General features: G+C 38.4%; 1 long non-coding RNA gene across 1 annotated transcript; it reads left to right on the forward strand.

Annotated features, from left to right (window-relative positions):
• Nucleotides 1-10,278: 10,278 nt before the first annotated feature.
• LOC130089863 (uncharacterized) lies at nucleotides 10,279-10,598 on the forward strand. The gene is made up of 2 exons (XR_008807606.1): nucleotides 10,279-10,373; nucleotides 10,416-10,598. It is a non-coding gene; the product is annotated as an uncharacterized LOC130089863 (long non-coding RNA).
• Nucleotides 10,599-13,399: the final 2,801 nt, after the last annotated feature.

The raw sequence follows: 13,399 nt of genomic DNA on the forward strand, positions 1-13,399 counted from the left end.
TATGCACGGATTCCAAAGCAGCTTTAGAAAGTATTCAGGGAGAAGGAAGTAATAGGAAAGATTTAGTATTAGAAATTCAGCACAGTTTATTTAGATTATACAGGGGTGGCATTGATATTTGGTTTTGTTGGGTAAGGGGTAAAAGGAAATGAAAAGGCAGACAAATTAGCAAAAAGGGCTTTAGAGGAGGCAATAGCAATTACAATTCCTTTAGGGAAAGGGGAAGGAACATCATTTATTAAGAGGAAAGAAATTGAAAATTGGCAAAAAAGGTGGAATGAAGATAAAAAAGGAAGATGATTATATAAAGTACAAAAGTCAGTAGTAAAGAGAAATATTAATGAGAGAAACCGAAGGGAAGAAATAATAATGATCAGATTAAGAGTAGGTCATACTTATTTAAATGACAATTTATATTTAATAGGGAGGAAAAATAATGATAAATGTGAAGGATTTAGAGAGATAGAAAATATAGAACATGTATTGATGAACTGTAAAACATATGAACCTGAAAGGGAGAAATTGAGAAGAGTAGTTGAAAGGACAGGCCAAGAATGGAGTCTTAAAGGATTATTGGGAAATAAAGGAAATATAAAAGATATTTATAGATTAAGGAAAGCATTATTTATTTATCTTCAGAATACAAAATTAAAAAATAGAATTTAATAGATGTAAAACAATGTTGCTACACACTCATGAACAGTAGGTGGCGGTATGCACCTTAAGTTGCTTGCAATCCGCCATGATAGAAAAGAAGAAGAAGAAGAAGAAGAAGTCTCTGGGAGGGACACCTGACTGAGACACGCTAACAAGCTGAAAGCTGATGGAAAAAACCGTCACCAGAGAACTGAAAGTGAAAACAAACAATTGAACGGAATTGAGACGTAGTTTAAAATGTCTGAAGACATGAAGAAATTCACTCCATTCGACAAAGGTATCAAACTGGTGTCAAAACCAAACGATCTCGGTAGGTTTTGTATATAATTGTAATGATACGCTAATGTATTTTGTGCGCAAGCTGACTTTAGTCACACTAGTTCATAGACTTCCTGATAGTATAAAGCACCAGGTTTATTTGTGGAGGGCTTTTCCGTAAAGCTGCTTTGAAACGACGAACTGTGAAAAGCGTTATTAAAAGAAAGATTGACTTATTTAAAGGATAATTCCGGTATTCAGCACTTTGAGTCTATTTTCTAGTGTCTTTTGGATGAACTAGAGTGGTGGACACAGACATTTTGACGATGGGTCCTGTCTCGACTTTTTGACTCTTTTAGACTCGCTTCTGAGCGCTTCAGAGTGGATGTCTACCGGCATGCTCAAACATGTAGCCTTCTTAAAACTAGGGCTGTAGTCAACCAAAGAAATCCTTAGTCGACCAAAGTCTTGTCCTGCGCAACGATTAGTCGACTAAAAAAAAAAAAAAAAAAAAAAAACAATGTTTTGATTGAACAATTTTTTACAATTGTCATAGAGCATTTATAAAACAACAACGAAAAAACATCAAAAATACATAAAACTATAATAATAATACAATTCTTTGAAAAACTGCAAAAAGTGAGGAGCTCTGTCCTCCTAGGTCTATAAGTAACAGTCACAATCGCGCACCTGACCACACCACACGCTACAAAAAATATAACTGCTATCTGCCACAATGAAAAATCCTAACAAAAGCTCTCGTTTATACAGGCTGTAGGCCTATATTCTTCTTTACTTTCAAAGCTATGGGTTAACTTTTGTCCAGCCGATCTAGGAGTTTTAAAACAAACACACACAAAAAACCAAAGAGCCTAAAAAACATTCCTAATAATAATAGGCTGTATTGTAGGACCGCATATAGGTTTATTTTCGTTTTGTTACATTATTTAGGCTATTTTCAAATGCGTCAAGTGTACAAATAAAAACAAAAACATATCAAGAAAACACAATCTATTAAGTCAGCATGATAAAGCCGGGACTGCTCACGTCTTTTGCGCGCTCAAGTTCGATTTCAAATGTAGGCGCGCGGTGTGCGCTAATGATGGAAGCAACGGTCGCGGTGCGACGCGCTCTTTTTTTTCCAAGTGCGTCCACGCCGCATCGAGATACAAACATATAGTGTATAAAAACATAAAAACCGAAACAAGTAGCGTTCTAACTGAATGAATACAGCTAAACTACCTATATCCCTTACTGAGCACGAAGCAGCAGCGCAGCCAGCCACAGGTGCGAACCGACTGTTCTATGTGTGTGCGCTAAACTGTGGCGCTGTTACAAAATAGCCTAAATTAAAGCATTTAAAGTTGGGGATAAACCATAGGCTAATTATATTTAGAATACAGTAATATATAACTGCTTATAAAGGAATAAATATCAAGGAGTAAATCATTGAAAAATTCTTTCTATTGGTAAAAAAAAAGAAAAGAAAAAAAATGCGACTGGTCGACCAATAAGAACGTCAGTCGACCAAGACGGCATCGACCGATTAGTCGACTAAACGACTAAAGTTGACAGCCCTACTTAAAACACCCTTAACGTTCGTTCTCAAAACTGTGCAACTCACCGAGTGGTTAGTGGCGTACGGATTGAAATCATGCATTGCGCCGATATATATGTTTTTAATCCTATGTATATCCTAATAATCCGATATTAACGACTGCGATAGTTGTAGTCCGTGTTTAGCCTCCTGTTTTAAGTTATTACCGTGGTTTTCTTTTGTGTATGCAATGTTCTCAAGTAAACAGGCCTTAATACAAACTGGAAGTGGACTGTGAAACTAAAGAATAAAATCATGCTTTTAAATATGAGACAGTATAATAACTTGTCATTTATAAAGCATTGTAAACCTTTCAGATGAATATGATGATGATCCAGGTGTTTTAAGAGCTGTGTTATCCTGCGGTCACGTCACTGACCCACAGTCTCTGACTGACTGTTGCAGAGCTCAACTGAACGATGTGAGTCAATCTGAACTTCATTTGTGATGTTTATTTTATGAAGATCATTCCAATACCATAATAATGCTATGAACACTAACCATAAGCTCTGCTGTGTAATTTCAGGGATCGACTGAGTTCAGATGTCCGCTGTGTATGAGACAATGGCCGTACGATGAAGTGCGAAAACTGGCCAAACTCACAATTGAAGAGCAACTGAGTTTCGAGGAACAGCTCGGGACGAAAACTGCCAAGAAGATCATCGACTTCAGGGATGTAAGTAGCCTACATTTCTGCCTTATTTTATGATTATACTGAAAAGGAAGGTTTTAATTGAGCTTTAAAGGCAGAGATGAAAGAAATCTTGCAGAGATTCTGTCATGATACTAAACTATAGTGTCACTACAGTCAGAATCTAGAAACAGGAAGAAGCTCAATAATAATGATAGAGGTTGTGTGTGTGTGTGACTCTGAACATGTAAGGAGAAGATGTGCAGTGTTGCTGAAGTAGAAGAACACAAGCTTTATAAGCGAGTTCATGTTAGAGATGGATGATAATCAGATTATCTAACACTCTCTTTTCTCTGTCCATATTCAGTGTCCTGGTTGTGGCACCTTCATTGAAAGGTCGGGTGTCTCCAATCTCTGTGTGCAGTGCTTAGTTTGCACAGTGAAGACCGGACGAATCTATGAGTTCTGCTGGCAGTGTCTGAGAGAGTGGAGAGGAGCTCGACCTCGAGCTGATCAGTGTGGAAATGAGGGATGTAAAAGTGGTGATCAGGAACTGCTGAGAGACTGTCCAATCATCTCTTTGACATACTTAGGAAATGATGTCCAGTGTCCAAAAATGCGTAAATGCCCATCGTGTGGAATGCTGATCGAACACAATACTAGAGGATGTAATAACATGGAATGCCCTGGATGTAAGAACGAGTTTTGCTTTATTTGTTTAAAACCTGGCCATGACTATAACTCACGCAATCCATGCACACTCGCGCCAAGGCAAATAAATACTACTGTATCATGGGGGTGGTGACTGCTTAAAGACTACATTAGAAGCAAGTCTCCCATTATTTTAAAGAAAATTAAATCTTTTATTTTATTTTAAATGACATGTTTATATATTTGCAGATAAATCTATATATCGGATATCATATTATTCTCTGTGTACTTCAAGATTTTGCCAAATTGAAGTGTAAATATCACACAGCATTGTTACTCTAGTCCTTCCAGTAATTTACCGTTTTTTTATATCCATAATCATCAGTTCTCTAACTGATGTAAGTGTGATGGATAATAAAGTCTCATAAAGAGACTCCAGCTGGAGAAACACAAAACACACCTGAACTTTAATGCATGTGATATTACCATGCTTATAGTCTGACTGAATATAACTCACTTATTGATGCCCTTTTATTAGGGCCCAAGGCCCTATTGGTTTCCTAAGGATTATTATTATTTCTTTTTTTACATTTTGTGACATTTTGTAAAAAAAAAAAATTTGTAAAAAAAAGATAGAGCGGGTAAAGAGAAGACTAGGGCAACTAAACCCACACGTGGTTAGCTAAATTTGAGCCAGACAGAACATCAACCTGTACTTTTATTGTCTCTCGAACTAAATTATAGACCCATCTATTGAATTGCCAGAACCTGCGCAAAATTCCCTTTATAAACCCAGTCAGCGGAACCATATATGAGCTTACGACGCCTCGTTTTACTATGCAGATCCTCATATCATTTGCATATGCATATTCATTCACGTGATACCATGTTTAATGGTACAGGACATTAGAAAAATATGAGATATGGATGTGCGTCAAATTGCTAATAATCATTTAGTAGCCGATCCTTGCCTTGTTTTGAATAAATAAATCAAATACATTTTATGGAAAGTTTTTCTCAATCTTTTCCACTGGCCAAATAGTATTTTTAATGCTTTACATTTTGAATGGAAACAGGCCTTATTGTGCATTATTTTTCATGAAAATATTTCCTCAGACAAGTTGCTATTATTAGCAATATTCTCTCTTTCGTGAAAACATTAAAACACAACTTGCCACAGGAAAGGTGTTCAAAAGCATTGCATCCACTACAAATATTTATATTTATTAGAATATAACAAATGTAACATCTTAGTAATGATTTCAATTTTAGTGTTTAACTTCATTAATGAGAATGGTATATTTAATCTAATTGTTCATATCAGATCTAAAACACATTTTAAATCATTAATTTATGTATTTAAACGGTAAATAAGGAACATTATTTCCTACATCTGCCGTGGGCTGCTTCACTAAACGGCCCAACGCGCTCGCTGCCGTGGACATTTAAGGGATGGATGTTTGCTTCAAGTGATAGACTTAGTGAGTGAAATTAGATTTGTATTATTTTGCTGTATATGTATAATTTTCTTTAAACTCCTCATTTGGGTGAAGCACGTGTTATCTTCGCCTTGAAATGAAACTTCCTCAACCCCAGTAAAACCAATGTAGTGTATTTTTGTGCAATAATATTTTTTCTTTTGTAATTTGAGAGGATTAATATGTATGCAATATTTATGGTTAATTTTTCCCTTGAAAATAAATTTTTTTTTTCTGATTTTTTACAATATTTTTTAGAATCAATGCAGTTATTAATTTAGTAATTAATTTATTCAATTGTATTTCATTCAATTCAAGTCAGATCAGCGCCATGTGTTGAGAGAAAATTAAATAAAACATGTAATTTCATAGTGTTACTGTATAGCTCTCTATGGAGAGGCTTGTGAATTCTCTAGTAGTTTTTGGACAAAATTACTTACTTTTAAGATGTGGATTTGAATGTATTTTTCTAGAAATTGTGAAATAATACTTTTTGTCAAGGCTTATAAAAAATAGAAATTTGATGTGAAGTAGCCTATACTACAGTCAAACCTGAATACAGAGAAAGCATTTTATTACATGTAACATTGTAACACAATTACAAAAATAAACAGGAATGCTTTATCACAGCTTAATCCATCTGGATCTGATCTCATTTCAACCTCTTATTTCAGTCTCCTGACTCAAGTATGGTAGTAACCCAACAATTTGTGTTTATAATTAACCCCTTCATCGCAGAGCACTTTCTTTTCTGATCGTGGCCGATTTGTAGTGAATTTTTGTGTTTTTGTCGATTTCCCATTAATTTCCAATGGTTGGTCATTTTTGACCGAAGAGCACAAGTGTGACTATTTTTTGTCCTAATTTTTTTGTGTTCACATTCCAAATCCCACAAAAGTTACCAAATTTCATACCATTCTGATAAAGCTGTGATTTTTAGAAATTCAAAACAGAAAATTCTCCAGAGCACCAGAGGGTTACATTTTCTGTCTAAAAGTGACCAAAAAGCGATTTAACTCCAGATCACGATTGGTGTCGCCAAGCCCAGGCGCGGATTAATGCACAGGCTTAAGGCCTGTTCACACCGGGACGAATTTCGCGCGCGATATTCGCCGACGTTTAACGCCTTGTGACTAAACAAAGGGCGCCAATGTGAGTGTGCACACCGACACGAAAAACGGCAGGCGTAAAAGCGTCATTTTTTTAAAAACGCCTCGGGTTCGTTTCTTTAGTTTGACTCATAGACAGTAAAAGAAATGGACAGAGCGATCTCATTGGAACTCAGTTGAGACAGTTGAAGCCCATTTTTAGCGATTTCTGAGCACTTCCGTTCCTGACGCGCAGACTCAGACCGACTCAAACTAAGCTTGATGACGTGAGCAACCTGTCTGACAGACGTTACTCTTCTAGTAGCTGTGCGTGAAAACTGCCAACGTTAATCTTGCAGAGACGGGGAACTTGAGCAAAGAGTTCTTTGGCGTGAGTGAGCAGGAGTAAGTATTCCGTTGCTTTTATGGACTCATTATCTATGGGCTTCTCCCTTGACGGGACGTCCCCCCGATCGCCTGCGAGCTTCTCCTCCTGTCTGTACGGTCATTTCTGTACAGCGCGACAGAGAGTCGAGTGGTTATGACGCAATCGTTAGCCTATTTTTACTAAATCTGTTTCTACGGGGCCATAATGTAACATAGAAGGTAATGGAGCCCTTTATACATTGTCGTGTTTCTTTAGAAATAAATAATGGACAAATGGAGTCTTTAAACGCCTCAGATGTAAAGTTATTCACTGTCAAAGTGACGCCAAAATGAATGGGAGTCAATGGAAATGCTAACGCAAGTGAAGTTCTGCTACAACATGGCGGCACCCGGCGGGCTTCAACATCCGGTCGATGGATTACCCCCTTGCCTACAACAGTATAGGCCCGATAGCACATGTCTTATGATGTTTCAAAAAGAAAGAAAAAAAAAGAAAAAAGATGTTTGCAAATGTTACCTTCATGTTGCACTGCTCTGTTGAAGTGTCCCTTGAGATGTTTTTGAACTTTGGACAACTTTGTGGGTTTGAAATATATGGGGCACAGAATGGGCAGTGGACATCACTGCAGCATTTATGACATACAAAAAGTCCAAGGTTAAAGGCTAACGTTAGCTATCAAAATATTTTCGGGGGGAAGAGGGCGAAAAAACATACATTAACGGCTCAAATCTTGTTACAAACTATCTTTACAAATATTAAATGGACTATTCATATGTTGTATCGATGAGCTAAATTAGTTTTATTAAAAAATAAATCAAACGAGTAGGCTACTACGATTCGCTAAATAAAATTGAAGATAGCCTACTCACGTTTTGGCTTAAAGGTGCCATATGTCAAAATTGAGGTAAAATTATCCAAAAAATGAGCTACACGCATCAAAAGAATGAGAAGAAATAAGTGCAATGATGTCATTAAAAAATTGACAAGTTATAGTGCTGCCGAGATATAAACCTAAATTAGCATGCTAAATTACTAGCGCCGGCCCGACTGGTGTCGTAATACCAGTTTCGGCCATGGGAGGCGGTATGCGGGCAACATACATAACCACCAGCCAAACTGCAGTACACGAATAACTCGCACGGCTTGTGGGCGTACTTGAACCTGATGTCGACCGGCCTTTATAATTTAGTGTTGAGATGTTGTTCATTGAGTCTCTAATCACCAAATGAACTGCGGTCTTACTATCGTGTCAATTGATTTGATTAATATGCGCGAGGGAGAGAGAGAGCAGGAGCACTGCGCTCGTGTTGTTTGAAGACGTGAGAGTGCGCGCGCGCGGCCGGGGCGCTCTCTCTCTCTCTCTCTCTCTGCTCGTTATGCGCCCTGTCAAGCGCAGCAGTCATTATATTCTACATCATTCACCGATCAAAATAGGCTTTGGCGGGACAAAGCGGACGATTTGACGGTTTTAGAAGCTTAACAAATCGAAACTAAAAAACAGACTAGAGTAGGCCAACTTTCTGGAGGTATACTGCCCCCATCTGGTATGGAATATGTGGAATATGAATTTATTTTTTGGCAGACATTCCACATGGCACCTTTAAGTTCTTCACATGTTCTTCACATGTTTATCCGATCCAATTTGATAGGAGGCGCTGTCTCGAAAAACGAGGGGTCTGAGAATGCGGGACTCTGGGTGCGGGACTGTAGATGCAGCGGCTCCGAGTCTGCAGCTTCATACTACTCAAATATTCTAGAGCTGCCCAGTGGAAAATACCACAAATACCTTCATGTTCCACGTCGGCTTTTGGTATTTACCATAATTACCATAGCACGTGAAGCACCGTTATAAAAGAAAACACACTCGACGGGAGAATATGCACCTGTAAGTAAACTCTGAGCCATGCATACAAACACTCTGGAGCACCTTTTAAGAGTCTTCGTAGCGCGCTAAGAGACAACGTTATCGGGAAACGCAGCCCAGGAATGATGCTTATGATGCGTAATGGAGATTCCAAAGCGCTCTTCTTTGATCAGAACCACGGAGAGCGATCGCGGATAGGTCTGTCCTATGCACCGAAACCTTTTTTCAATGCAACAAAATATTTAAAGAGCATCAAGCTATTAAAATCTATATTATGTATAGTCACAGATAATTTAACAGTATATTAGTCAGTAATTTTTATTAGGTTAAACAGTGATTAGATAACGTTTTTAATTTAACGTTCACAATTGGTCTGGCCCATCCAAACTGGAATCCCGGCGCCGTGCCGTGCCTGGTTCGCGCTTAAGTAAAAAATAAATAAAAATATTTGTCTGGCCAATCCGAGGCCCCCTGAACACGTGGGGTCCCTATAGGCTGCAGCCTAAAGGCTCGTACACACCGGGACGAATATCGACGCGCGTTATTCGCCAGCGTTTTTCAACGCGTTTTTTGTGTTCACACCCAAGCGATTTTCGCTGACGATGAGCCGAGTGAACATGCAAATTCATTCCCTGACATTAGATGGCGCTTAATGTAAAACAGAAATAGTCCTATTTTGTAGTCGCTGTCGCATTTGTCATATAGTTCTTTATGTTCCGACAGCAACGAGACCAGCAGCTCTACATTCATCTGGCCTTGCATCTTCCTCGTCTTATTTCTTCCCGGCAGTGTAGATGCTACTTGGCGTATATCTTCTTCGGCGTTACGCATGTGTGCTCGGCAAGACCGTTTTGTGTTTGAGCGCCCCCAAGTTGTGTTTTACTGTAACTTCAGAAGCTCCAGACACGTGAGCAAAAGCGCCAATCTCATTGGTCGGATAGTTTTTGACGCGGCGAGTCAAACCAAGGGGGTAATCCATCGACCGGAAGTTGAAGCCCGCCGGGTGCCGCCATCTTGTAGCAGAACTTCACTTGCGTTAGCATTTCCATTGACTCCCATTCATTTTGGCGTCACTTTGACAGCGAATAACTTTACATCTGAGGCGTTTAAAGACTCCATTTGTCCATTATTTATTTCTAAAGAAACACGACAATGTATAAAGGGCTCCATTACCTTCTATGTTACATTATGGCCCCGTAGAAACAGATTTAGTAAAAATAGGCTAACGATTGCGTCATAACCACTCGACTCTCTGTCGCGCTGTACAGAAATGACCGTACAGACAGGAGGAGAAGCTCGCGCGCAATCGGGGGACGTCGAGGCATAAAGTCAAGGGAGAAGCCCATAGAGAGTTGTAAAGTTGCTCCTGCTGCGAGCTCATGGACAGCTAATACTCACGATCTCCGGCTCTGCAAGTTTCGGAAGGGAATGATTCAGATTCCTCTTGGCACAGCTACTAGAAGAGTAACGTCTGTCAGACAGGTTGCTCACGTCATCAAGCTTAGTTTGAGTCGGTTTGAGTCTGCGCGTCAGGAACGGAAGTGCTCAGAAATCGCTAAAAATGGGCTTCAACTGTCTCAACTGAGTTCCAATGAGATCGCTCTGTCCATTTCTTTTACTGTCTATGGTTGTAGGCTATTCCAGGGTGCACGATACATCGATGGAGTCACCCCTGCCGAACCCAGCAACATATCATTTTATGATTATGCAAAGCGACTTATAAATTAGTTTTTTTTAATGCAATTGAAGACGAAAAGTAAAGTCACGAACACAGTTTTTTCTTCCTTTTTTCTTTACAGCAAGATGATGTTTAGGTGATCATTAAATAAAGTACAGAATTGTTTATTATTGGTGTTTTGTCTATTCTGATTTGTTTTGCTTCGCATTCAAAATATCAAAAAACAGATTTTGTAATGTTAGCATGGTAATGTTAATTAGACCATTATAGGTTGAACTGAAAGAAAAATTGGAATTTGAATAAAAATATATAAAAAAAAACATTGTAGCAATATAATATCACATAATATTTTTCAGAAGATAGTTCAATCTGTAATTGTATCCCTTCCATCGCAATGAGTTTTTTTTTGGCACATGCATTAAGCAGGGAACGCAAATATTTATTGGATCATTTATTTGGAGACCGTAATATTGCATCCTGTTTTTAATTGCATTTGGATAAGCGTGTACTCTGTGTGCGGGTGTTATACGATCCTTCGAACAGCAGGAGGCGCTGTGTTCGAAAAACGAGGGGTCTGAGAATGCGGGACTCTCGGTGGGGGACTGTAGATGCAGGCTCCGAGTCTGCAGCTTCATAATATTGGAATATTTTGATGCACGAGACGAGTTGCCGAGATGAGATAACCTTTGACCTTTTCAAAATGGCGAAGAGCAACGTGAGAGTCGTGATGAATGGTAAAAATATTATTCATGATCTAGAAAATATACAGCATATTATTTACCGTTTGAGTTTTGATAAATCATTTTCTTGCTGTAGCAGATGACTTAAGCAATCTAAAATAGTTTTAGCTAAATAACAGGTCTGGATCTCCATCTTTTTTTACCACATTACGACAACTAGGGTTGCCAACCGTTCCGTATAGCCTAATACGGAATCGTTCCGTATTTGACACATAAAAGGCTTGTTCCGTATTGAACTGATACGGAACGCACTTTGTTCCGTATTTTTGAGAATCAATTCAGTGCAAATCCATGACAGACGCATAGCTTCTAATATATATGTCAGACAGACTATGATGAATGAACTAAGACCCGCTGCTATAATGGCAAATTCGGGGACTTGGCGCCACCTTGACGGGCTCTGACGTGTAATGACGTAGAGTTGGCTCATTGGTCGAACATCAGAGGCGCCCGCGCCATTGGATGTGCAGTTGCCGCAGCGCAGCCTGAGCGAGCCAGACGCTCAATGTGCAAGCTGTGCAGCTGCACATGCATTTTACAGGCTTCAGTAAATCGAGTAAAATGTGTTTCCGAAGACATTTGTAGGCTATGATAAGAAAAACTACTAATTTTTTTTTTTTTTTTTAATTTTGCACCGGAAAGAACATTCTAGAAGTCTAATTCCATTGAATAAGTTTGCACAAGGCTACAGAAAACTGTTGTGTTTATTTTTCTTCAAATGCAGTCTAAGCCGATGAGTTTCGAATGTTATATGTTGTATTTGTTTAAGTTAAAAATAAAACGTATTATAATCTAAACAAATACATTGTTCATTTTTGGCAAAATGATCATGATAGCCTTTATATATCTGTGTCTTGTATATTGATTAAGCCTACTTTGCTATTCCATAAATATATAGGCCTAATAAGTTGCATTATAATATGATATAAAATGTATGAATTTCAGGGGGCATGTCACTACCACATCCCCCCCCCCCCCCCCCCTCCCCTCCCCTCCCCCCTCCCCTCCCCTCCCCTCCCCCCTCCCCTCCCCTCCCTCCTTATTTCCATTTTAGAAAGTTGGCAACCCTAACGACAACAAAAGCACTTGAACGCAACACGCTGGTAAATACCAGTTCTCAAGTGGAAATATCATATTTTCCATAGCACGTGAACGCACCATAAGTCACAACTTATGCGTGGGAAGTAGCTAGGCTACTTCTCTTTCAGGGCTTGTTTTGTGCGACGCACAGGATATAAACTCCAGTCTGGAGTTCTCCTCACTACCTCTGACTGCAGAACCCATTTCAAACGCTAGTTGTAAATCTCGCATACTGCACATTTAAAGTGAAGTGAAAGCAAAAGATGTTTGTGAAGCCGCCATCATTTCCTGCTTTTTACTATATTAGTCAGAAAAATTATTTGGAACAGGAACAGAAACAAAATGGCTTTTCAAGTCCGCGTCAGGATTAATAAAAATACGATTAAAGCATTATCTGTGGCGTCATCAAGTGAAGAGTTTGAAAAGTTCACCATTGGAGAGCTGAAGCAAAAAGCATTAAGTTTGTTTCCCGGAGTAAACGGTAGGTTGATGGGATATTTTATAATCTTTGCATTCTTCTGGAAAAAGCTTACATTTTATCATCATTTAATCTTTGTAAATCTGGGTTTAATTTTTTTGTCAGGTCCAGAAAGGCTGAGGGTGATTTTCGGTCAGGAGGAGCTAGAAGATTATCAAACATTTAAATCATGCAACATTGAACATCTGTCTCTCCTGGTCGTCGTGCTCAAGATGCCTGGAGGAGGAGGTATACCTGTTGAATTATTTCATGTTGAATAGGCATAATTCTTTTATAATCTGGGATATTTTTTCTGACAATAAAAAAAACAAATATTTACGAAAAACTGTTTTTTAGAGCATTGTGTCATTAGTTGTGTCACTGGATTTACAAATTAAGTTTCTGAAGTTGATTTGCAGAATAAAAAGCTGTATAACTAATTTGTAATGATGACTAATATATTTTTAACATAATAACGTTTTTAAAACGTTCCAATAACAACCTAAGAATAACGTTTTATGCTAACGTCTTTAGAACGTTTATCAATGTCATATAACGTTGGAACAACGTTATAATAACGTTACACCAAGAACGTTTTTTGATAACTTTCAGAGAACCTTCAGAGAACGTTAGCCAATGTTCTGAGAACGTTCCCTGTTAGCTGGGTATGATACGTTTACTATTTGCTTTACAAAATTGTAATATTTAAGGCATTATATAATTTGTATCTAGCCTACCTGAAAACGAAAGACAGGCACTTTTACCTTTAATGAATTGATAATAACAAGGCATGTGTCGCTAACCATACAACCAATAATTAAGGGATCATTTA

This window comes from Rhinichthys klamathensis, unplaced genomic scaffold (genome assembly GCF_029890125.1).
Source record: "Rhinichthys klamathensis goyatoka isolate OS25496 unplaced genomic scaffold, OSU_Roscu_1.1 h1tg000138l_1, whole genome shotgun sequence".
Classification (NCBI taxonomy): Eukaryota; Metazoa; Chordata; class Actinopteri; order Cypriniformes; family Leuciscidae; genus Rhinichthys; species Rhinichthys klamathensis.